Below are 25,926 nucleotides of genomic sequence, written 5' to 3' on the forward strand. Positions count from 1 at the left end.
ATGCACCTGTGAAGGGTATTATCAATTTTTTACATGAACTTTTATTCTTGTTTGTTGTTGTTATGGATATATATAGAATTTGCTTACACTCATACTTGAGCGCATGCACATACTGGAACCCATAGGTATTTGTATGATTGTGTGTCTGCACAGTTTGCTTTACTGCCTGTGGCATGCATATGCATACATTTGTGGCACTTGCATTTGGCGCCCCACTTGCTGCAGCTGAAACATGCATGGAAGCTGACACAGCCACACCAGTAAGTAACTGCAACTGGCATTCCATTGCTGCTGCATTTGCCACATTGCTGCTGCTAGTTTTTGTTGTTGCCGCTGTTGCTGCGCATGATGATTTGATTTTTAGTCAATATCGCATGAATGAAAAATATGAAAACAATGGCTTTGCAAAACAACAACAACAACTGTCAGCCACCCTCATTGAATATTAAATTTGTTGCAAGTGTACTTATTTGCTTCTCCACAATGGCAACAACAACAACAACGACGACGACACGGATCTGCTCAGCTTGTTGCTGTGTCATGAAAAATGCATGGAATCTATAAAAGATAAAAATTTGTTGAAAATAACTGAATTTAGATTTTGCTTGCTCATATTCACAAGTAATCACATTTACATGTTTTTGTTGCTTTTGCTTGTCGGCGTCATTGTGTTTTCATTACTACGGCATTTTTGTTGCATGTGATTACAATTTGAATGCAAATAAATTGTGCCCAAAAACTTGTTGCACACATGCACTGTTGCATATGTATACGTACTTCAGTGTTTTGCTGAAAAGTTGCTCATACGCAGCGCTGCTCCGTGGTGCGCAAAGCCGAGAAATATATGCAATTTGTATGAGGTTTTATTAAAATAAATAAAGTCAATTGTTTTTATGGCACACATTTTTCATTTCCTTGCTCTTTTGAATAAATTAACAAAGTTGATGCAGAGTTTTGTGAATCCACACTCACACACACACAGTAAAATATTAACGTCCTGTGGCCGTATATTCTTATATAATTGATTTGTAAATTCTATAAAAGTAAGAATATAAATTAAGAAAAAATGTCACGCATTATCTTCTCTGAGGGCTTAACAAACTAAATATATAAAAATGTTGAGAGGTCATTTTGAGATTTGTTTTTTTTTAATAAATTAAAAAATGAGAAAATAATTTTTTTCCTTTAACTTTTCAATTAATTCGTAGAATTTTTCAAAAAAAAATTGTAGAATTTTTCGCAAATAAAATATAATTATTTCCTTTTAATTTTCCATTTAATTAGTAGAAATTTTCAACCCAACTCAATAAAGGTTATATTTGCATTTAGATATGATATTTGGTAGACGAATAAAATTTCGTGATAGCTTATTAGAATTACATATTACATCAAAAGTCACTTAGAGAAGGCATATCTTTCATAAAACTTTCTTTATCGTCGTAAATCCGGCACAATATTCATATTATAATTATCTACGAATCAGTTAAAAGTTAACATATGGTCTTTGTGGAGCACATTTTTATCCCAGAACAGGATATGCTAGGCTTACCACGAAGCTTGTAACACCCAGATAGAAACCTTCGAAGAAATTTTAATCACCGAAAATCGCTGTATTATTTTTCAAAATATTCTCCATTAAGATCGATATACCATTGCATGCATTTGTACCAGTTTTCGAAGCACTTTTGCAACTCAGATACATACTTTCTGAACGCAGTAACCGTCTTATCAGGAGTCGAAGAACATTAACCTATTTGTTTATCTTTTACATACGGTAATAAAAATAAATCATTCTGTCCTAAGTCGGTTCTATACGATGGATAACTCCTCAAATTGATGGTTTGAGTGGTCAAAAATAGAATTGTTTCAGTCGATGTTTCAGAGTTCGCAATGTCGTGACGAGTAATCCATCTTCGGTGGTTGGTTTTCCTAATTTCTTGAGAGACAACTGAAAAACTAACGTTAATATTACTTTCCTGCATTGTTCTAGTGTTATATTTGCGATATGTTTAGTTGGCCCAAAAAAAAAAAACACTCGACCACTTGCTTGAAAATGTTTCGTATGCGCATAACTTGTGCTGGATTCGGCTCATCTTAACACACCCAGTTGTCTTAATCCAACGATAGATCACATGACGATCTTGCAAAAGCAGTTTTCGTACAGCTTCAATGATTTCCGGAAGAAGAACTGATTTTGGGCGACCTTCATAACACTCATATTGTAATGATCTACAATTTTGATTGGTTTCAGCATATTATCCATTAACACTGGTCACTGAAGGAGCTTCATGGTCGAAAATTTACTGCACTTTTGATGAGTTAATTCAGTTTTAAAGTTGTAAAAAATAGCCGCACGAAACTGTTCACGATTTAATTGCATTCTTTGGCTGCGATGAATATTTCAAGTTACTGTAAACAACGCAAGTAACGTCCATATGGCAAAACGTTCTTAGTTTGTATAACGTCAAACTATATTATGAAGTTGTCAGATGCAACACTAGGGTAGCCAAGTCCCAAAATATAAAAAGCAACCAACGTATAGGTCTGGGTAGCCATACTATCCGATGAAAGTCACGTTTTTGTAAAGTACTTTTTCTATTTGTGAGGGGTGTTATAGTTTCGGTTCGTGCAACGGTAGTTGAGGTTGTTTTTTTTCATATAAGTTTACAATGCGTCATAAAATTACATGAAACAAAAAAAAACCACTTGATGAATCGTAAAATAATTTTGCTAAAAATATTTGAATACAGTATCTTGCCATTTATACATATTAAACATAACAAGGAAGGATAAGTTAATCTCAGGTGTAATAAAATATTTAATACTTTCGGTATTTGCAAAAATAAAAGTCGGAGAAATACTTTCAGGTTTTGACAAAACTGAATATTAAACTTCGATGCAGCCTTCACAAATATAAAAATTTCCATACATGAGCTTGATTCCAATCAGGAAAATTTCTTCGGATATTTTAGCGTTGGTTTAGGAAATAATATGTGCTAAATTTTGGGAAGATATCTCGTCAAACTTTCACTTCCAGAGGAGCTGTGTGCAATAGTGATTCCATATAAGCAGTTCTAACAAATGGCCAGATTCCTTGGACAGAAAGGACGTTTGCAAAATTTAAGGGCGATATCTCAAAGTCTGACGGATTAGTGTGGGTATTTACAGACAGCTTATCACGCTGACCAAATATACTTATATACACTTTAAATAGGGTTTCAGGTGTTACATTCTGAATGTTAGAAACTACGTGTCAAATTTAATATACCCTCTTCAGAGTGTCAAAGTGGTGTATACTATTATCAACACACGATTACATTACTATCAGAAAAAGATATACTTTGAATATTAATAAGTTAACTATAGTTATATTTACTGACATATACGTTACAAACCCAACCGGAAGTTTTGGAATTCTGATTTTAGTTAAATATATGAGTAGTAGGGTATACATTAATAACTTATTTTCGATAAAAAGTCATTTAATGACATATTTTCAATAAAAAGTCACTGGGGGGATATCTGGGTATTCAATCCTATGGGAGTGGGAGTTATGGTCCGAACTCGACAATTTTTGAACTTAAAACACCTGAAAGGCTTTATTTTGCAAGGTTTGCAACGTATTTATTTATAATGTTGTGACACTTTCAGTAGTTTTACTAACTCTACTCTAACATGGTAACTGAGTGTGGCCACAGTACTAATTCACTCATTTTTCGCACTGTATGTGGACGGCTAAAAAGAATTGTTCATAGGGAGTTAATATAGCTTTAGTAGGGCTTGGCCGAGCACATTGTTTTGAAAATCCAAATTACGATTATCTCCACCAGTTGTATATCTTAATTTGTTGCTTAGTTGAAAGATAACCGAATATCGTTCGCTTCGTATTTTTCATGATCAAAATCGGTCTAAAGCTTATCCTCTTTTTAACGAATTTATTAATTTTGTTATATTATTTATTAAACTAGAACACATGCTATCGTTCTCCAACTACCATTTTCAGTACTCTGCTACGCCCTAACTTAGTCAATTTTTACTTAAATATTATTGAATTTTCATTTTGTGTCATATACATTCTTCAGCATTTAGGAACTTTTCATATTTTTTATTTAAAAGAAATGTCTTCTACATGAATACCTACTAGTTTCTTTCTTAAACAGAAATGTAAATTCAAGTCTCAAAGAAACAAAGCAGTGCCTATAGGCAATTTTGAGCATGAAAGGGTTAAATCTCAAACCATTTAGGCGTTTCAAACGCATTGCAAATAAATGCATACATTGTGCACCTTAAATAATTGCGAAAAGAACCCGCAATCAATTTATTATTCACTTGTATATAGCGCTGTAATTAATTTTACATTTAACATGCACAAATATATAAAAAAAATGCAGTGTAAAGGCTCCTTATATATGGTAAAGCAACTTATTTCCTTCGGTTCAAATGTTACGTATACGCACTGCTAGTTCCCACAGCGTAATCAATGAGCCACAAACACTCAAAGCTACGCACACTTGTTTGTCGGCATGTGTACACAGCCAGCTAACAAGCGCTGACATGACAGCAAATATTTTTCTTAAGCACACATACTTACATACTAACATGTATGTACTGTGTTGCTTCATAATTGATTTCATTAATTACGCGCTGTAGCGGTCGTGTGTTATACCTTATTCGTATGCGTGTAAGCGTGTTTGAAAGGCTGCGTCGCGCCAAGCCGCAGCGGTTGGTGGAACTGATAGCGATTGATGACTTTGCGGTGTGCAATTACAACACTGTCGTGCTGATGTGAGAGTGTCATGCGTGTGTGCTTATTTCTGCGCACAATTATATTAATGTTGAAGTGCAGTTGTGTAGAGTGAGTATGCAACTAAAGGGGCGCAGTAAGTTCTTTCTTAGTCGGGTGGGAAATTTAGACTTTTTTCGCGTATTTTGAAGGGATTTTTTCATAATATTTTCTTACGTGTCTAATTAGTGCATTGTAGATTAGGAAGGACGCATTTTTGTTAAAAATTCCTGACTAAGACAAAACTAATGCAAAAATCATTTGAGTGACCCCTCCTATGAATATTACTGTGCCTATTCAATGTCGTATGCCTATATTATATGAATATCGCTTTATAATTAAGTGCAGCTGTGTTGTCACACGTTTACCAACGCCCAATTACATATGTTTTCGCGCCACTAGTAGGTTGTGTCACATTCACAATAGCGTAAAAGTGAATATATGAGTACTCTGGCCTTTCTCCTCTACTTCCAGTTATGTTACCAGTTAATGAGTTAATAATTTTCGAAAGATAACTACAGGATAGGAACTCTTAAATAATATAAAACTTATTTTAAAATAGATTTCTATGGATAATCGTTTATTCAATATATAAACAAAAATATTCACCGAATTCTCAGTCTCATAAATATCCAAAAGATTTCCCAAAAATACAAAGAAAAGTACTTAAAAAGCACCCTACTCCATAAGAGCTCACCGTCAACGCTAACAAACATAATATTGATGAATTTGCAACACTAATGTTGCACGTACTATAAAGTCATACACATGTGCCACTTGATTACAGCCTGACACATCGTATCGTAGTGTCTGTTAATGTATACTCTCTTCAACACTAAGTCAGTCAATGGTCACTGTTCACTTGAGTTTTCATTGTTACTCATACGCACCCGCCCACACCATGGGTCAGCATGTCAATCATTCATACGCCATTACCCAGCTTGTCAAAAGCATAAGCAAACATTATATATTGCACTGTAGCATGTTGCATGTTGCATGTTGCATGTCGGCTAACGATAACTACACGGTTTTGCATAGGTACTATATTGACATGCTAATGCGCACACATACATTCCTAGGCACGTACAGGTTTAGAAATGTGAAATATTGGAATAAAGTCATGTTAAATCACCTATGATGAAACTTAGAATTAATAAATAAAATAACAAATATGTAAATGATAATTATATGCTTCAAATTTTGTTTTCTCAATTTAATGTATATGAAATAGCAAAGATTGGACATTTTGGAATCAACTATGCTACCTTTAAGTAACTTATCTTGTATTGTAGAGAAAACATTTGCATTTATGTTTCATTGTGAAGTTTAGGAGATATAATGTATTGAAATATAAAGCATCTCTGGCTATTTTGAAAATTTTTTACTGAGTTTTTATTAAGAAAAGAAATTTCAAATAATTCTCTCTTGGTTTAGCCGCGGAAACTTTGACTAATATAAACTAAAATTTTTGCAATGCAATGCATTATTTATGAATTATTGTTCTTATTTGACTTTTAATATAATTGAAATATTAACTATTCTATCTTTTAAGTTGAATCAGACTGGACACAGTATGCTAAATTTTACAAAAATCGATTCAGTAGTTTAGGAGTTTACTCAGAACAAAAAACTTGAGTCTCAATTTATGTATATACTATATGTATATATACTAGGGGATCCAGCCACGCGTTGCTGTGGTTTTCATTTTTTTCTATTATTCATATAATAAACTATTCAATACAGTAAAAATTTGATTTACGAATAAAGGCAAAAACGGATTGTACTTGATATTTAATTTTAAATATGTTTATACAAATAAATTTCAATGGAAAAATAAACGAATTTAAGGCTGCTTTCTCAATGTCTGGCTATCAGTCTTTCTCTCCCGTTAATAGAGTTGTCCGTTTAATGATTGTACTTACATAACATTAACAATTTGCTTGGTTAATGGAGATGACCGCTCAATAGACCATAAAGCTTTCACTATACTCTTTATTTATAAATTATTTTAACTATTCTATCTTCTAAGTTGGTTCGAACTGGACATAGTGTGTGAATTTTACAATAATTGGTTCAGTAGCTCAGAAGTTCACTACGGACAAAAACTTAACTCACAATTTTTATATATATACGTGGATATATACTAAATTTTTTATTTACTTGAAATGGTTTTTGATAAAGTAATTAACTAAAAATTATTTTAAAAAAAATTGTTGCCCATTAGGGTTTATATACTGTAAGAAGACCGGCCGAAAAAAAAAATCGATAAAAAAATCGATTTTTAGCAAAAATCGATTTTTAACATCCGATTAAAATCGATTGAAACATCCTCAACGAGTTAAAATTTGAGACTGTTCATCACGACATTGAAAACGCCATTTTGAGAAAACGTTTTTAAAGTTTGACCTTGTACTTCCAAACACTCTGAAACGTCTTTTACTTCGTGTAACTTCGAATATAAATATTCACCGCAACGATATAATTAGGTTTTTCACAAGTCTCATAAAGTTCGATTCGAAAACATAGCATTGAGAATTTAAACGATATTTTTGTAAAATCCAACAACAATTTTTTAAACAAGTGTGTTTACAATTCTTAACGGGTTGTGAGTACCCCAAATATTTTCTGTGTGTATTCTTAAATATATGTACATTAAGAAAATAAAATAAAAAAATCGATTTTTTGAAAACTCAAACTATATGTAAACCCTAAACACTTGATGTATTTCAAATAACTCTTTTTTTTCTCAATATTTGTTGAATTTACATTGCCTTTTGAAGCATAAATTTTATTAATTTTATATTTATGTATATTCTAGAAGTTCATAGTATATATTTTTTCGATTCTTTAAAATTAACAGTAAACTGAACCAGCCGTCTGAAAGTTTATCATTTCACGACGAACGTACCACTTATTTCAATCCTAACTCTTCTCCATTTTCTTAAGTTTCATTTTACGATTTTTGTAAAAATAATTAAAGCAATTTAGCTAAATAGTTTGAACAGTGCTTCCCAAAAATTTAAAATCAAGGTTGTTATCTGCGTGTTCAAGAAGACCGATATCCATAGCCTCCCGTAAATAAAAATACGTTTATAGTATCGCAAAAGTATATTGATAACTATGATAGGGTACTGTCAGTTTATTTCAATTTAGGTCGATTTTTTCTGTTCGTGGATCAGGATAACGTTTTCAGAACTCGAAAAAAGTTACAGAAATCCAGATTAGCAATAGCCTTGAGGTAAGAAGACTCAGTTATATTTAGACTTAAAATGCAACAAGGTATTATCGTCTGAAAAATCAAAAGTGTAAGCACTCAATCATATTGATGTTTCTGAAAGCACATAATAAAAGTATAGAACATGGAGCATGTTTCAAATGTGATAAGTGTGTCTTTCTTACCTCTTTTATACCACAGTTTTTGTTGGTGTTTGTTTTAATCACATATTGATCAAATGCTGATTGCGCTTAAATGGCATAAGTAAAACTTTCTTTAATCTTACGTAAACTGTTAACAAAATTGCCTATGGAAAAGAACATGCTACTTAAATATTTATGTGTTTTATGTCTTTCGCGTAGAAATATGTACCATAGAAAACTTGTATATTTCTGCCTTTTATTTTACATTTGAGTGAATAAGACCCTTTAAGAACTATGTTTATTTTATTCATCCTGGTCTTTTACTTGTACATATTAATTATTTTATAATCAGATAAGTTTTATTACAGATATCGACTTTTAAAGACCTTTGCTTTCGACTGAGCTCTTTAATGAGGATAAATGGAAAAATCCCTAATATGTACATAGCACAAATGTGCTGCAGATAGACATTAGCTCAAAACGCTCACTTAATATCAATGTTCATTTTCTCGAATTTCTGCTTCTAAAATATTTTATTATCCTTATCCTGGACTATCCGGTAATTAAATCTGTCATTGCATTGAACTTATAAGCCGATGTACGAAAATCTTCTTTCGTAGACTTTATAAATACCGATTCTACCAGTGTTTGAGATATCATTGTGAAATGTTGCACACGTTCTTTCCTCATCAAGAAGCTGCTCATTTGTTCGAATCGCTGAAAAGCTGTAGACCAAACTCAAGTCCTTGTCCTTGTACGAAATTTGGCATAAATTAATACCCATGACATCCCTATAATACTTGAAGAAATTGTTTAGGTCGAACAACCATAGCAGGGATAGCTCGAATTCTTTTATGTAAAACTCCCTTAATTCTCAAATTATATTAACGAAATGAGGAATAAATTATTATCCATTCTTATTATCCAAGACATGGCTATAATCTCCGGATATAATACTCAGAAAGCAACCCTATAGCATACAGCTGCTTTTAAGCTTTTGATCTTAAATTTTGATCCATTTAGAATTTTTATGAATTTACACATATAAGACACTTCTTCTTGATTTATTTATTGTGTGTTCATGACGTGCTTTATTTATTTTTTTTTTTTGCTTTTTTTATTAACATGCCACTTCGCATAGCATTCATACAACATTGAATGCCGCAATTATGTTCAAAACGATTTCACTTAAAGGACGCTATTGGCTCATTACCGCGCATATTTAAAGCTCCATTGAGACCTTTGCAATTTTAATGTGATTTAAATTATTTGCCGTACAATCTCCCATCCATCAAAATGGTATGCCATAATAAAAGGAGCAAGCAATGAACGGTGAAAGGAGGAATATCTGCGGTGGCATAAAATGATAGAAATAAAAGGAAATATAAATAATAAACGAGTTTATATGTATAAATTAATTTTCCATTTTCACCGGCAGCTGGTGCACCTGTATCGGCGCTTAAGTCATGCGCACAGGCGACATGCTGCGCTTTATCCAAAATACCACTTAAATGTCCTCTGCATTTTTGAGCGCCAAAAAAAGGAAATACGAGTAAAAGGGGTTGGTGGGGTGAGGGCTAAAGTGTGGCATGGTACAGCATGCGAAAGGTGCAAGCCAAGTAATGCTGCAAAGAGCAGCTGTGCTGCATAAAAATGCATTTACTGGGAATTGTATATATTTTCATTAAATGTATATTGTATATATAGATATATGTATATAGGTATATGTGCAGATGACCCACCGAACTGCGCTTCTACGTCCTGCACGTAATCGATATCTCCTCCGTTCATTTTGCAGCACACGCTTACTGCGTCCGGCATGCTTTACTTTACTTAACGATTTTTTTTTTTCATACCCGCAAAACTTGAAGCTCGCCCCCTGCACGCCGCCTATCAGCTGTGCCTGTGGCGCAATTATCCAGCACGGAAATTGCATTCCCTCAACTCAGAAGCTGCCTTGAGGTATGCAGATATTTAATATTGGTCATGTGGCACGTGCGACGTGGGCTGTCAACGTGGCAGCGTCGTTCGCTTTTAACTGTCCTCTTTGCGTTGCAGCGCTCTTGTTTGCCGCTTCTGCTGTTGGTCCTTGCAGTTTGTGTGTTAGTATTGTTGTTGTTGTTGCTATTACTGCAATGTGAATTTAAACGTGATTTTCCAGCGGGCAAGCAGCAAGCAAGTCAGTGAGCGAGCCTTTGAGCGACCAAGCAAGTAACCGAGTCGCATTGAGCCTGGCCGATTGTCGTCTTGGCCGTTGGCAGGTTTTGGCTTTAATTGCCACAATGAAATTTCAAGAATTTCATATAAATGTACAGACCCACACAGACATATACACATATGCATTCTTTATTGTTTCCTTTGCAAGCAATTCAGTTTCCACGACGACGAGAATGTGCAATTAAGATGCCGTAACGGGGCTTTGTTATCGCTCGCACATCCTTGCATATCCCTGCATTCACTTAGGTATCAGCCCACGCACGCCAACCACTCGCCACTCGCCGCTCTTTACTCAACGTCCCTTCTTTCCGTCTCATTTACTTTCCCATTTGGCTTCGGCAATGCCGCTACTCACATTCGCATTCGCAATCACAATCGCATTTCCACTTCTATTCTTCGCCTGTTTGTCTGCTTTATTTGTTCTATGCAGTCACAATCGCCACAATGAAATCTCGCAATTACGCCGGAAAACTGGCTGTGAATATCTGAATATCTTGCATTCGCTTCTATAATTACTAATATGCACATGTGTGTGTGCGCGTCTTATCCCATTACTTGTCTCCATGTGTGCGCGTTTGCATTTGTGTGCGTACAGCTTAATTTGCTGGATATTATGTGGCACCACAATAGCATTTGCGTCTGCGTCTGCGTCTACCGCTCCGCCTCGCACAGCTGGCCGCGTTGCCGCCTACTCGCTGTTTCAGCGCAACTTCAACGTTCGCTTCTCGATTGTTTGCACTAATGATGATTATTACGGCGCAATAGTCGCATTACGCAGTCTGTCTCGCAGATTATTATGCTTTCCTCGGCGATTATCCGCACATGTTGGTCTTTGTTCTCGTTAATGTGTTTTCTATTGGTTTCATTTTCGATTTTGATTAAAATATTTGCATAAGTTGCAATTGGATTGCAATAAATACATAGTTGATAAAAAGTTGGACGTCAATTTTAATACAAACGGAGATGTCAACGAAAGAGATGTAGAGAAGGTTTTCTAATAGTGACTAACCTTTAGGGTGATATGTTCCCAAATAAAATCACTTTTTTTTTAAATAAAATAATTAGCCTTTCGTAAGGCATCCTAAAGGCCTTATTCTAGAGCATCGTATCAGTTTCAGCAACACTATCTCCATTTTCATCGTATTTTAGGTAAAACTAGTCAAATTTCTGAGCAACTATTTATCGTATGGAACGACTTGGCATTTTTTACGTCGAGATTTTAAATTGAAAGCATACAAAATATAGCTTGTGCAAAAACTGAAGCCGCTCCATTTATGTCAAGCTACATCGGTTCACTCTATGAGCTCTTGAAAAGTTCCATGATCATCCGATGTTTTCGGGCCAAATTTTGTTCTGTGTGGAGTCCCATTTCTGATTCGGTGCGTATGTAATACCTGAAGATACTCAAGAGCTGCCATTTCATCCAGAAAACACAACGGTTTGGTGTGATTTGGATGGAATCATAGGTCCATTAAATGGCGACTGTTATTGCGCAGATTGAGGAGATAACTTCACGTTTTGAGCCGGTCGAACCGGCCACCAAGATCGAGTGATATCACAATGTTAGGCTATTTCCTGGGAGGGTATGTTAAGTCTGAAGTCTATGCAGACAATCCCAATTCAGGAGCAAAACATCACACGTATCATTCGCCTGTTACCAGTCGAAATGCTCAACAAGGCATAAAAAATTGGGCTCAACGGATGGACCATCTAAGAGGTAGCCGCGGCCAACGGCCAAAGAATGTGCATTCTTATGGTAATAAACATTCCCCATTAAATTTGACGTTTATGTGTTTTTTCTTTAGAAAAAAGGGAACATCGAAATGAATCACCTTGTAGTATACTAAAACTATAAACAAATTTTACAGAAAAGGAAAGGTGGACTTTAGCTTAGCTTGCCAGAGGCTCAGTTGTCCAGTAGCGAACTGTATGAAGCTAGTGGAGTTTCTACCCTTTTACAATCTGCAGATAGTGCGATAGTAGTGCCCGACTTATTAATTTCATTAACCTTTAGTTTCCTGCAGTTCCGCTATGGACAGGCACAGAAATCGTTCTACCCAATCACTCACTCCGTTATATGCTCTATGAACCACCCTGTGCTCCTGATAAAAGCTATGTATATCTATAACATATTTGTCGATGATATATCTAGTAGTAGACAATGGCTTCTATATTCACTCGTTTTCGGGGTCTAATTGGAGATCATCTGCTTCACAATTAGCCGGAATATCACTATATTCTGCAACCCATTGCTGGTTCATCGTGAAATAATATGTTAGATCTACCAAATGATCAAAGCATTCTTTGACTGTCTTTGTTCAAACTGTACAAATATTTTCTTTGTCAAACAAATACATCTTTCTTTAATTGCTGTGATCTCCGTTTAGACGACTCTGCAGTAGTTGTAAGGTGATTCTTATATCTAATTTTGCTGAAAAGTCAACAGCTCCTACTTTAAATACTTAGTTTGGATTCATTCTATGCTTATCCCTATGTTCCTGTCCAACTCACACCTTTTCCGCTATTCTCTAAATGGAAAGGCAATATTGGGGACGAATTTTAATGGTGAAGCCACTCGTTTAGAGATACAAAATCGAGACATCCCTTTACAAGTATCGACAGTATGGTCTGCAAACTCAAGGCCAATATCGCGGCCGTACTATTGGAATGAATGCGCTATTGAGCAGTGGATCTGCTACTTTAATGGCAGCCACTTCTGCTTAGAATATCTTGAAGTGATTAGGAAGCCTGAAACTGAGTTTGATAGATAAGTTCCGAAAGTATACTTCTCCGTCAAATCTCATCACAAGGTTTGATCCATCCGTTCATAAATTCTCCTCTACCGACTCATCTCCTGCGATACTTCCCTTAAAGGTACGTGAGTAGCTGCCAGGGTTAAGCTTGACAACTTGATATTCCAAGCATTTTGAAGGAAATCAAAGTTTGCGAAGACTCTAGTGTGCCTATTCATACATATTTGTACTTAACATCTTTAAGTCTGAGAACAACTTTCGCAGCCATACACCTTCCGGCTATGTCTATGGGTGCTATGTGCAGCAAAGCGTTCAGCGTTGCAGTTGGTGCGCTTCGTAATGTACCTCTTCACGTAACTTTAAGGGAAGTATCAGAGGGGAAGAGGAGAGTCTCTCGTTGATTTCTCACTAATTCTTCTTCGCAAATGTAGTCCTTTCCAGCGGCTTTCACCATACCAAAATTCTACAGAACATTATAGCCTTAACTATAGTCACACAGAGCCAGAGAACTATCTTTGTGAGAGGCCCCATAAATGTCGATGTAAAAGATCTAAAAAAAAATCAGTTCCTGATAAATACTAGGTAAAAACCAATACCAAATCGCACGAATCTGCCAAATATAAACCCACAATTACTAAAAACTTGCAGTAGTCTTAATTTGTAAATAAAATTTAATCTTAACACACGCCATGAGAAGGTAGAATGTACAAAGTGGTATATGAGAAGACAAAAGTAAGCTCAAAATAAACACTTCTATTTTATTTCGCATAAGAATAGAAGTTTCCCGTTGTTTATGCATATTTTCTATACATTTTTTCATAATTTCTCGCTTTGTGCACACCTACCTTCGCACAAACTGACATGTTTATGTTTGTGAGGGCAGAAGATAATACACGAAAAAACAAAAAACTGTCACAACCAAAATGCTAGGGTATCCAACATAGCCAAAAAGTACAGCTAGAACAATGGCAAACACAGAGAAGTCATAAAAGCGCAAACCACGAAAAAAGCTGGCCCTGGTACGAACACCTACGAAGTTTGGTAAAAAGAAGAAGCAGCACAAGCATTAAAAGTGAATATTAATGCGAACAACAGCGAATGCAATTTCGCCGGGAAATTTATGTTGCGACAGTGTTGTGGAAGTAAGGCAGTAATGTCTGTGTGTAGGTGTGATGAGAGAGCAAAAAAATTGCGAAAGTTCAAGAGGAAGCATAACAATAAGAATGACAAAAGAAAGGAGACAAAGTAAATGTAATTTGAATAAACAAATGTAGACACTAGAAAGTCGTTGGTAAAAGTACTTTTTTTTGTTTTTCGGTTTGTGTTGTTATATAAATACTTTTTAATTTGCTACTCGGTGCTCAAATTGAGATAATATAATAGAAAAGGGCTTAAATCTAATTTTTAATACATTTATTTGTTTAAATTAGCTATTTTTATATCCATATCAAAATTTCCTTTCTTTTCAAACATTCCTCAAATGTTGTTTCGAGACGGTATCTTGCCAAATATAAAAATTCTTACAATGACTTGCTTTGATCGATCCGTTTGTATGGCCGCTTTGTCTAAGGCAGGGAACGACTCGATATCACTCATATGCATGATGGTAGCAAATAAACTTTTGGTCTTTCAAACCAAATATTGTAATTACAGATCTAATCGTGCCTGTTTGTGACAGATCTACGTCCACTATTGTCTTTATCTGCATTCCAAAAAGTGACAGTGTCAGTGTTTGAGTATATCCGATTGTTCACATCAACACCAATAGCTGGCAACCGATCAATGGTGTCCTCGTTGCTGATCTTCATTTTGTACCGCAAAAAAGGGTCCGCCCGCATTACCGTGCTATACTTCATGAAGTCCTCTCCTAGCTTGTTTCTCAGCACTGATGGCATGTACTCTGGCCCTATGGGCGAAGGCTTGGGAATGGGGTCCATGAACATATTTTGTATTAAAGTGAATACCTCAATTGGCGCGGATATGGGAAGGCGATTCCAATCAAATTGCTCAGTTATTCGACAAAAATGCGATAGCTTAAAAACTGAGTGACTAGTTCACGTATGAACACGTAAATGGATAAACAGAGAGACGGACATGGCTAAATCGACTCAGCTCATTACGCTGAGCATTTATACACATATGTATATGTATACCTTACAGGTCCCCTTTTGTAGGGTTGTATCAGACAAGCTGAAAAGTTTATAACAGTTTAAAGGAAAGTAAATGAAAGGAAATTTTAGACATGTAGTTTTCAAGAAGAAATGAAAAACATGTACATTGTCCACTCAGTCCAAAGTAGCACCTGGCAAAGTTACTCTGCGTTGGATTTCGAGACTGACATTGTTATTGGTAAGATAAACGAAATTACCTACGATTGCGCAGTTATGACTATCAACAGTGACGTAGTAGCGAGTAGGACGACTGTTTGTTTGATGACAGGAGATATTTCGTCTTGCCCTCGTTTTCTACCAAACCCATTTGCTTCGCTTCCTTATTCAGTCTGGAGAAAGCATATGTATTTCTTCTCATTGGTGGTGTTTTTTACGTGGCGGGCATCAAACCCAGCGTACAACCCTGGGGAGGGAATGTTTCGCCTTCTCATCTTAGCTCGCTTTCAAACGGATGTTTTTTGGCTACCCAGACGATACTTGGCCTAAGGCCGGAAGTCGTGAACTGTTTGAGCCATATGTAAAAGAATCATTTCTGACCACTCCCAAGTGAATGGCGATCAGAGAACTTTCGTCACTTGCATGAACTTGGCTCCATGCTTTAGCTACGCGGTTGGTTCCATGGTTCAAATGATCGTACAGGCAATCGTTTTAGCAATAACGCGCCGAATATTCTTTTCCGAGGCATCAAATACCTCGGGTTTCACATAGCTTTACCATAATTAGAAAAGCCGTGTTGATCATTCTGCTTAAATTGTTTCACGAGCCGGATTTTGTAAACTCGCAAATCAAAATTCTTCTAAAAAAATCTTCCATAAAGTGGATGAATCGTTAAGCGCGATGGTAGATGGACTCCTTTGGGTCTTTTTTGGTACTCGGCTCCACAGCAACAATAATGTTTTCGGTGCGCGCTGTACGTTATCTCTGAGGATTCAAGTTATCCAGTAACGTAAACGTGTTGCGAAACCGTTCCACGATTGCTGGAATTACCGACTCCGCTGGACGATTATTTCAGGAAAAATTAGACATGAGGCGTTGCGCGAACCTAATTTTTTTTAGATCCAAAGAATAACTCAGAAGCAGAAAAAGTAGTAGATTTTTGTAGGTTAGCTGATAATAATACATATGTAGTATGTAAATTCGAAAGTTATAATTTCTTTACTATATACATACATACATTGCTCTGATGATGCGGAACGCATTTTCCACCGCCTAATCCTCAAAAATATATTGATATTCCCAGAGATATTTTAAACAAAAACAGAGAGAAATATTTTTTTTTCATAACTGTAACTTGCTTAAAAAAATATTTTAATTTTTCAAGAGATTTGAATTTACTTGTAATCATGTGATTTTCACCGCTTCAATAGCTTGAAAATGAAAGATGAATTATTTCAGGTGACGAAACGAATCAAATCCACAAAAGCTTTTATGAGTAAACAGGCTCTACGTATGAGCAGGAGTTAGTATGCATATATATAGGTATATATATACATATATACATATACATTTCTTTACAAAAATAGTAAAGTGGAAGGCGAACTGAAAGCCACCGAAAGTCGGAATTTCAACCGCTCAGATTTGAGATAAGCAAGGCTGTACAACGCCTTTCACCTAAGGTGCTGACTCATTGAAATTTCGTTTTCAAACACACAACATATTTTTATAATATTTAAATAGATATGTGTTTGCAAATACGTACGCATTTTTGCGTGTGTGCGTCAAATCAATAAATCCATTTGGCATTTGAAATTCAAGGAAGTTCCGACACACACTTTCTTCACAATTTTTTCGCAACCTTTTACTTTCGAATTCTTGCTTTTATTTTAATTTCCTTTTTATTTTATTATCCTATGTGCCTTTGTGAGTTGAAGCACATGTGTATGTGTGTGTGTTTGCCGGCAAAGTGTGCGCCCAAAACCGCCAAATTGTGGCAAAGCAGTGGTTTTCACTCGAAAAAGCGCGCTCATACACGCAAGCACCAAAGTCACACATACACAAACACACTTACGAGCTCACCGAATTTCGCTGTCTACTTTAACTTGCAAATTTTTTACATACGGCTTTTTGTGCGCTTGCTTTTTGGCACTGCCAAGGCTTTATACGCGTGGCTCACATACACACTCACACCCGAGTATAGTCGTACACTAATACATGCGCACATTTCTAAGATTGCCTTACACGCGTGTGAAGCAACACTCACATATTCACGAAGTGCGCCCATAAATAATATATGTATATGTATATTAGGGTGATTCAAAAAAATTTTTTTTTTTTTTTTTTCAATTGGTACTCGCAAAAATAGGTTCCTAGACACCTCTAAGGAAGCCTCTCCAAATATGAGTTTTTAATTGTAACGGGAAGGTCCTCCGCCTAACGGTTTTCTATTTTTTCTTATTATCAGATAAAAAAATTAATATCACGCTTCCAACTACTTTAAAAAATATCTTATTCCTTAGATTTTGTAGGAAATTGAATGCTCTAAAATATGGTCTCTTAATTTTTTCGTAAACCCAACCGTTTAAAAGATATTAACAGTTAAAGTTTGATTATTTTTGAGAAAATTTTTTATTTCTTATTAATTTTATAACTCAATGAAAAAAAAATTTTTGTGAATAGATTTTGAAGAGGCTTTCTTAGAGACGAAAAAAAAAATTTTTTTTTGATCCCTCTAACACTTTGACGAATCTCGTAAACGCTTAACTTAATCGAAATATCGTAGTAGACCATTTTTATAAAGTAAATTTCCTACAAAACTATGTGTTTCATCATTCATAATAATTTTTTTTTCATTGAGTTATAAAATTAATAAGAAAAAAAGAATTTTTCCAAAAATAGTCAAATTTCAACCGTTAATATCTTTTAAACGGTTGGGTTTACGAAAAAATCATAAGAGACCATATTTTAGAGCATTCAATTTCCTACAAAACCTAATTAACAAAATATTTTTTCAAGTAGTTGGAAGCGAGATATAAATTTTTCTATCTGATAATAAGAAAAAATAGAAAACCGTTAGGCGGAGGACCTTCCCGTTACAATTAAAAACTCATATTTGGAGAGGCTTTCTTAGAGGTGTCTAGGAACCTATTTTTGCGAGTACCAATTGAAAAAAAAAAAAATTTTTTTTGAATCACCCTAATGTATATGTATATAAGTATGTATATATATATATATATATATTTCCGTATAATTTAATATATTTTCTACTTGCGCATAATATGCATTTCCATAGTATCTCGAGTTACATTAGTACTTTGCATTTTTCCTTAGAATTGACATGACGAAATTCCATTTTCAATTTTCATTCTTCACTCTCCACTCTCTACACTTCATGCACCGTTGGTCATACATACTACACTGGCGTCTATTGTGCCTTTGCGGCTTTACGCATTTCATTTTTGGCTTAAATCCAAATGAGCCAAGTTGAATTTTGGGCATCAAACTGAAATTAATATCATTGCTTTATTGCGGTTGCCACACATTTGCAATTTGTCTGCATTCACACGCACATACATGTACTCTTACATACATATAAGAAGGCATCTACGGCGTCCAGTTGCAATGATTCGTGTTCGTGAACTTACTGCAAGAATTTCCATCACTCGCTCTTGTCCTGCAAGCGGTGAGTTTAATTACACATGAAACTCAATTGTTGGCAATCAGAAGCAAAGCAACTTGCACTAGAAAATTTACTGTTTTACATATTTGTACATATTCTGGTGAATAATTTTGACTTCAGATGGAGTCAGAAACGAGAGGAGTATCTTTCAAAATTGAAGTAAGTTAATCCGGTATTCTAAAGTTTTTAAAGTGTCGTAGTGTCTCTTTCCATGCTTTTATTAGTTATTTATTATCATTACAAAAATACAGGAAAGAACTAAATAATTGAAAAGATACCATTTGCAAAAATTAAGCAACTAACCATACCCACGATATCAATTCTCCTAGCAATCTGAAACCAAAAAGTTTCTAATCTAGAATATACTTTGGTTGCATAGCAACTTTTCACGACTACTCGAAAAAAAGACAATTTTTCTATTTTTGACTGTTTCGAATTTAAAAAAAATAGTAAAAACTTTAATTTGAAGTTATGGCTATTTCTAGATATAGACAAACCTATAAAGAACACTCTCTAAAAATTATAGTACAATAGAAACTGAATAATCTTGAGTATCGTTGGGAAAGAAAAAATTTCGAGAAAAACGAGTTTGAAGTTTTGCGTAAAGCTTTTCCACCGTCCAAGTCATGAAATGCCGGATCATCAAAATACCAATACTTAGCTAAATAATATCAATTTAAAAAACATAATCTTGTAGACATATTTTAGAATAGTTAAACTGTGAAAATTAAAATCGATTTTTTTCTATACTAAAATACTCGTTAAGGGACAAATCTAGTATGACGGTCTATAAAAACGATTTTAAATCCTAAACAAGTTACCTTTCACCTTTTGCAATTAGGTGGCAAACCCAATTTAAAATATTTGTATCTGAGTATTCTAAAAAAATATTTTAAATACACGTTATCTGATATGCATTCTTCATTATTGTTTTTTGTTTTAAAAAGGTGGCAGCTCCGCCTTAAAACAGTGTTCGTTACAGCTCTACCTGTGATATCAATTTCATTTTTAAAGGTATAACCTATCGAAATATCAAAAGCAAATCGATTTATTTTTTATTTCGCGTTTTTCACCAAGGTGGCAACTCCATTTTTAATATTTTGGTATAAGCATTCTATAAAATATATTTTAAATGCCATTCATATGAAGTGTATTTTTGTTATTTTTTTCTTTTCAATACCGTGGCAACTCCGCCTTAAAACTGTGATCGTTTAATCTCTAAGTGAGATATCAATTTAATTTTTAAAGGTATTACCCATCGAAATAACAAAAGAAAACCTATTTATTTTTAATTACACGTTTTTCAATATGGTGGCAACTCCATTTTAAATATTTTGATTTATGTTTACTAAAAAATATTTTGAATTCCTAACATTTGAAATGTATTATTAACTTTTTATTTATTTTTAATTTCACGTTTTTCAATAAGGTGGCAACTCTATGTTAAATATTTTGTTTCCAAATATTCTGAAAAATATATTTTTATACTCTCGCAACAATGTTGCTAAGGAGAGTATTATAGTTTTGTTCACATAACGGTTGTTTGTAAGTCCTAAAACTAAAAGAGTCAGATATAGGGTTATATATACCAAAGTGATCAGGGTGACGAGTTCGAAATCCGGATGTCTGTCTGTCCGTCCGTCTGTCCGTCCGTCCGTGCAAGCTGTAACTTGAGTAAAAATTGAGATATCTTGATGAAACACATATATATATACACGTATTCCTTGGCTCCATAAGAAGGTTAAGTTCGAAGATGGGCAAAATCGGCCCACTGCCACGCCCACAAAATGGCGGAAACCGAAAACCTATAAAGTGTCATAACTAAGCCATAAATAAAGATATTAAAGCGAAATTTGGCACAAAGGATCGCATTAGGGAGGGGCATGTTTGGACGCAATTTTTTTGGAAAAGTGAGCGTGGCCCCGCCCCCTACTAAGTTTTTTGTACATATCTCGTAAACTACTATAGCTATGTCAACCAAACTCTACACAGTCGTTTCCTTCAATTTCCATATACAGTTCAAAAATGGAAGAAATCGGATAATAACCACGCCCACCTCCCATACAAAGGTTATGTTGAAAATCACTAAAAGTGCGTTAACCGACTAACAAAAAACGTCAGAAACACTAAATTTTACGGAAGAAATTGCAGCAGGAAGCTGCATCCAGGCTTTTTTTAAAAATTGAAAATGGGCGTGGCCTCGCCCATTTATGGACCAAAAACCATATCTCAGGAACTACTAGACCGATTTAAATGAAATTCGGTATATAATATTTTCTTAACACCCTGATGACATGTACGTGAAATCGGTTCACAACCACGCCTTCTTCCAATATAACGCTATTTTGAATTCCATCTGATGCCTTCTCTGTATAATAAACATATTAGGAACCAATGATGATAGCGGAATAAAACTTTACAAAAATACGGTATTTGAAAAACATGTAAATGACGTATAATGAAATCTCGATTATCACTTTATCATGCGAGAGTATAAAATGTTCGGTGACACCCGAACTTAGCCCTTCCTTACTTGTTAATACCTACCATTTGAAATGTCTTATTTATTTTTGCATTTTTAATAACGTGGCAACACTATCCTAAAATCTCTAATCGACGTATTATAAAACGAATATTTTTAGTGCCTATCAGGCCTGCATAATATATGTATGTATAGTATATTATTTTTTCATAGTAACAAAAACTATTTCTGAGACAAGCCGAAACTCCGAATAAGAATAGTCTCTTGGAGACTCCACTACAATTTACTATGAAATACTTCGAACGCTTCTTCTGAAGATAAATTAACCGCTTTCTAAGTTGTGGTAAGTCTAATTACCATTTTTCATACGATTTCGCCATTTCGTTTGGTTAGCTTACTCTATATTTCATCATTTGAAGTTTTTTTATTCGATATTCTAACGTCGATTCCATCACTATTCTGGAAATGCGAACGCCGGTGAGAGGTAGTTAGGGGTGCCTACGAACATGACAAAGAATAAGGACTCGACGCGATTTTCGAGATAAACAGAAACTTCAGAGCTTAGCCACAAAAGATTGAGTTGAGTCCGAAACTTTGGCTCTTTCTTTTGTTTCACCATGAGAATTGTTCTCTCTGAAAATAAATATTGTTCTCTTTTAAATTTCCAGCCCATAGCACTCATTTCGTCGGTCAAATCATACTCCCAGACACTAGTCATAAACTTCATCTCCCGAACTCATTGACGATAATTTTAAAAATAGCTTCAACCCATTAAATTGCCTTCCGTCCATCACCCTTTTCAAAAGTAGCCAAGTTTCGTACGCAGCTGTGACACATAACATCAAATCAAATACGCATATCTAGCCACACTATAAATCTTGAGTTGTTAGCACAAAATGGTTCAAAGGTTTAACAAACAATGATCCTTGCAATTAATTTCAGTTGCAGGTGTGTCTGCTGCCCGCCCCATACAAAATCCTTATTCATACACTTCAAGCCGCCCACAAGCCGTGACGGTTACTTAACTCATGAGTTGGCGCATGGAAACACATTCATTTGCCATTTGTGGGTTTTCTTAGCAGTCAGAAGCCAGATTGACATGGCTAATTGATTCGGTAGACGGCAAATGGATTGAAATGAAAGGGTTTGGGATTGCCGGCACGTTACACTGAGCGCACATAAATAACAATGTCTTTATTGAATAATGGCTGGAAAAGGTTGGGTACACAATTTTAGCCTACAAAATGTGTATTTATGAACACAACACGAGCAAAAACCTTTGGTACGTTTATATCAAATGGGGCTTACTATATAATATGTATATACATAAATACCACATAAAACCATGTAGTTATGTTTCTTTATCTATAGTACAAATTTGTAAGTGTGGAGAGCTTTTACTTGCCTAAAATATTGCCTAATTGAAATAGTGAACATATGCCGGCTTACATGTCTAATTATGTATCTACGAGTAAAACAAGTTTGTATGTATGTATACCATACATTACATAGGTACATAATGAAATCTTTGCATGTACTTATATGTATTGCAAAAACTGGAATTCAACCGCAAATGTCTACAAATTCTACAGAAATGCGTACTTAGTAGAGAAAGTGTGAAAGGTTTATTTTTAATTGCGTTGCTACTTTGCTCTCAGCTTGGCACATGTTTTGTTTGCGAATGAATACCTTCGAAAAAACTGACAAATTAAGACAAATTTATATTTGACAAGGGTTGCCTCGTGGAGGTGAATGAATTGCCTGAGATTATTTCTATAGGGTAATTTGAAAACAACTGCTTAAAAAGACCTTACGTACAAAATATATATGTATGTATATTAGAGATATTTTATAGCGTTTGCCTAAACTAACAGGCACCTGCCGAAAGGCGTAAAGCTTTCATTTTTATTCACACTATGCACTTAAATGGTTGATAATTAGAGTAAGAAGGTCATACTTTTCACTAAAAGAATGTTAAGTTATAAAATAAAAATCTAGAAAAAGAAATTTATTATTTACCCAATAGATAGCTTTATTAATCAGTACCAAACGTTATATACATAAGTGCCATAAACAACTGAGTATTGTTTGAGCACGTCTAAAAGGTAGACACCAGCAAAGGCAAAAATTGGTCGAATAGTGAAGAGAATTAACGCTCAGAAAGGGTTTGCTAAGTGTTTAGTGAGTTTGGTAAGCAGAACAATGATTGGATCTTCAAAAGAAAGAAAGCGCACAGAACTGACTCGCTCTGGTCAAAAGGAGAGGAATTGAATTCCATCAGAATAACGTCAGGCCACAAATCGATAAAAACTCATTGAAAGCCTGAATGACCAATTTATAGTCCACACTTGGGTTTAAGTAGTTACTGCCTGTTAATTTCAAAAAGAATAATTTTGCTGAAGAAAAATTCGCTTTAAAAGAAGCTTTTGAAAATTCTCTCTACCTGGCTTTTTATCATTAGCGAAGAGGGTTTCTATGAGAGTGGCAATACGAACTTAGCTTCAAAATGACAAAAAGATTTCAAAGAGGGATCACTTCACTACACATCATTCTAACTGTGTTAATGAAACCTAAATTTAATTTAAAAATAATAGGTTTAATTTTACCAGATTTTACCATCTAAGCAAATTTGAACCGGACTGGTCCACTTACACTGCAAGCACAAACCAAACAGCTAACTTGATTTTTGATTTCCCCATTGCAATTAGAGTGTGTTTGGCAAGTTTTTTCTGGATTTTCACCGTAGAAAAAAATATTGAACAGTGATTTTTATTTAAATTGTAAGTTTTTAATGGAAACATGGGTTCAGCATCATCGAAAATGTTGAAAAGGTATTTTGGATAATCTACTGTATCACAAATATAAGCACAAAACATTCAGAGAAGGTCGTGATGTCATCGAAAACGCTCGAATCGTGCAGCCATATCTGCTAATGACGATAACATCGAGAAAACTAAAGAAACAGTGCTTACAAAGGGTCTCAGCAAGTCTAAAGGTTCAACTCAACACATTTTGGATAATGATTTCGATATTAGGCGTATCAGTGCTAGACAAGTACCAAAAGCCTGCATTTTTTGGAAAAATTACGTCGATTAGAGATCGCAAATTAGGTGCTTGATGACGTAGCTGAATAACCTATATTCATTAAATGCATCTTTACAGTGGACCAGACGTGGATTTATGAATGTGACGTCGAAAATTTCCAGCGAATTGCGATCTAAAAACGAGTTTTCATCACGTTAATGCTTCTAGCGTGTTCGTGACTGACGAAACGAGCGTCAGTAAAATTAAAATTACAGGTACACCATATATTCCAGATGTAGTTTCGACACTGAAAAATACCCTTCGAGATAGCGCCATGCGCTAATTGAAACTATAAGAAGTTATACACTGAAGCTTACACCGTTGATATGCTTATATTGGCTGGGAATAATTTAGATTTGTGTTAAAATACGTAAAGATTTTGTTATTTCTTTATCAGCCTGGGTCAAATTTTATCAGATGTTATAAAAGGTTTGGGTCTTCGCTACAACTTGAACTATGAAATCTTCCATTAGTAGTTCTCGCGCTGGGACATAGTCTCTTTATTCTATTATCTGAATTAATTTTTATGAAGTATTAATATTTAGGAAAGGCATATCATTTGATTACTTATTTTAAACTACTACAAATTTGGTCTGTGAAATGATATAATTTTTAGTATTTTACATTTTAAGTAACAAAATTTTCTAAAATTAAAAGCCATTGCAAAAGATTATCGGTCGGGATCAACAATTCAATGATTTTCCTCTCAAATACAATATGGGGTGTGTGACTTTGCTAAAATACCTCATAACAGAATTTTAGAAACGCCACCATCGCCTTTGCGATTAATAGGAAAAATTTAACGGTAGTGACGTCAATTAATTAAAGGAATTGGTGCTTGAAAATCAACTATTAACGGTTACTAGCATCGTTAGAATACTGAAAGGATCAGTGCAAATGATTTTAAAAGATAATTTGGGTTCAAGAAAAGTAAAAGCAAGTTTGGCTCCAAAACCACCAATTTTTTCGAAAAACAGCGGTGCATTAAAGTCTGTGAAACAATACTTTCCGACAGCCAGAATATCATGAAACATATTATTACTGACGGTGGGTCTTAGATCTATGCTAACTACTCGGAAAAAGACGATTAATCGACCAAATATCGTAGCAAAGGTGAGCTGAAGCCGAACCAACCACGTCAGGCTTAAAATCAAGGTTACGTTGATCGTTTTCTTCAACTATCGAGGTGTGGTACACTTCAAATTCCTTTCGACCTGCTAAACTATCAATATTGCATTGATTCTTCCTGAGTTTTTCGCCAAATTTTCAACCAAAATCGTGTCGCAACCACGATATTCGCCTGATTTAGCTCCGTGTGACTTCTGGCTATTAGGAAAACTAAAACTACCGCTAAGTGCATTGAATGCTATTCCGAAAATAGACTTTAAGAAATGTTTCGAAGATTTGAAAAATCGTTGCCACTAGTGTATTATGGTCAAGAGGGACTAAATATTTGAATAGGA

At 34.8% G+C, this 25,926-nt stretch overlaps 1 protein-coding gene and 1 long non-coding RNA gene across 13 annotated transcripts in view; one reads left to right on the plus strand and one right to left on the minus strand.

The window, feature by feature from the left end:
- LOC126759875 (uncharacterized) overlaps positions 1 to 25,926 on the plus strand; it is a 565,378-nt gene that overhangs the window by 340,463 nt on the left and 198,989 nt on the right. The window lies entirely within an intron of this gene.
- The window catches only part of LOC126759867 (frequenin-1), a 107,280-nt gene that overhangs the window by 33,281 nt on the left and 48,073 nt on the right, over positions 1 to 25,926 (minus strand). The window lies entirely within an intron of this gene.

This window comes from Bactrocera neohumeralis, chromosome 5, assembly GCF_024586455.1.
Source record: "Bactrocera neohumeralis isolate Rockhampton chromosome 5, APGP_CSIRO_Bneo_wtdbg2-racon-allhic-juicebox.fasta_v2, whole genome shotgun sequence".
Classification (NCBI taxonomy): Eukaryota; Metazoa; Arthropoda; class Insecta; order Diptera; family Tephritidae; genus Bactrocera; species Bactrocera neohumeralis.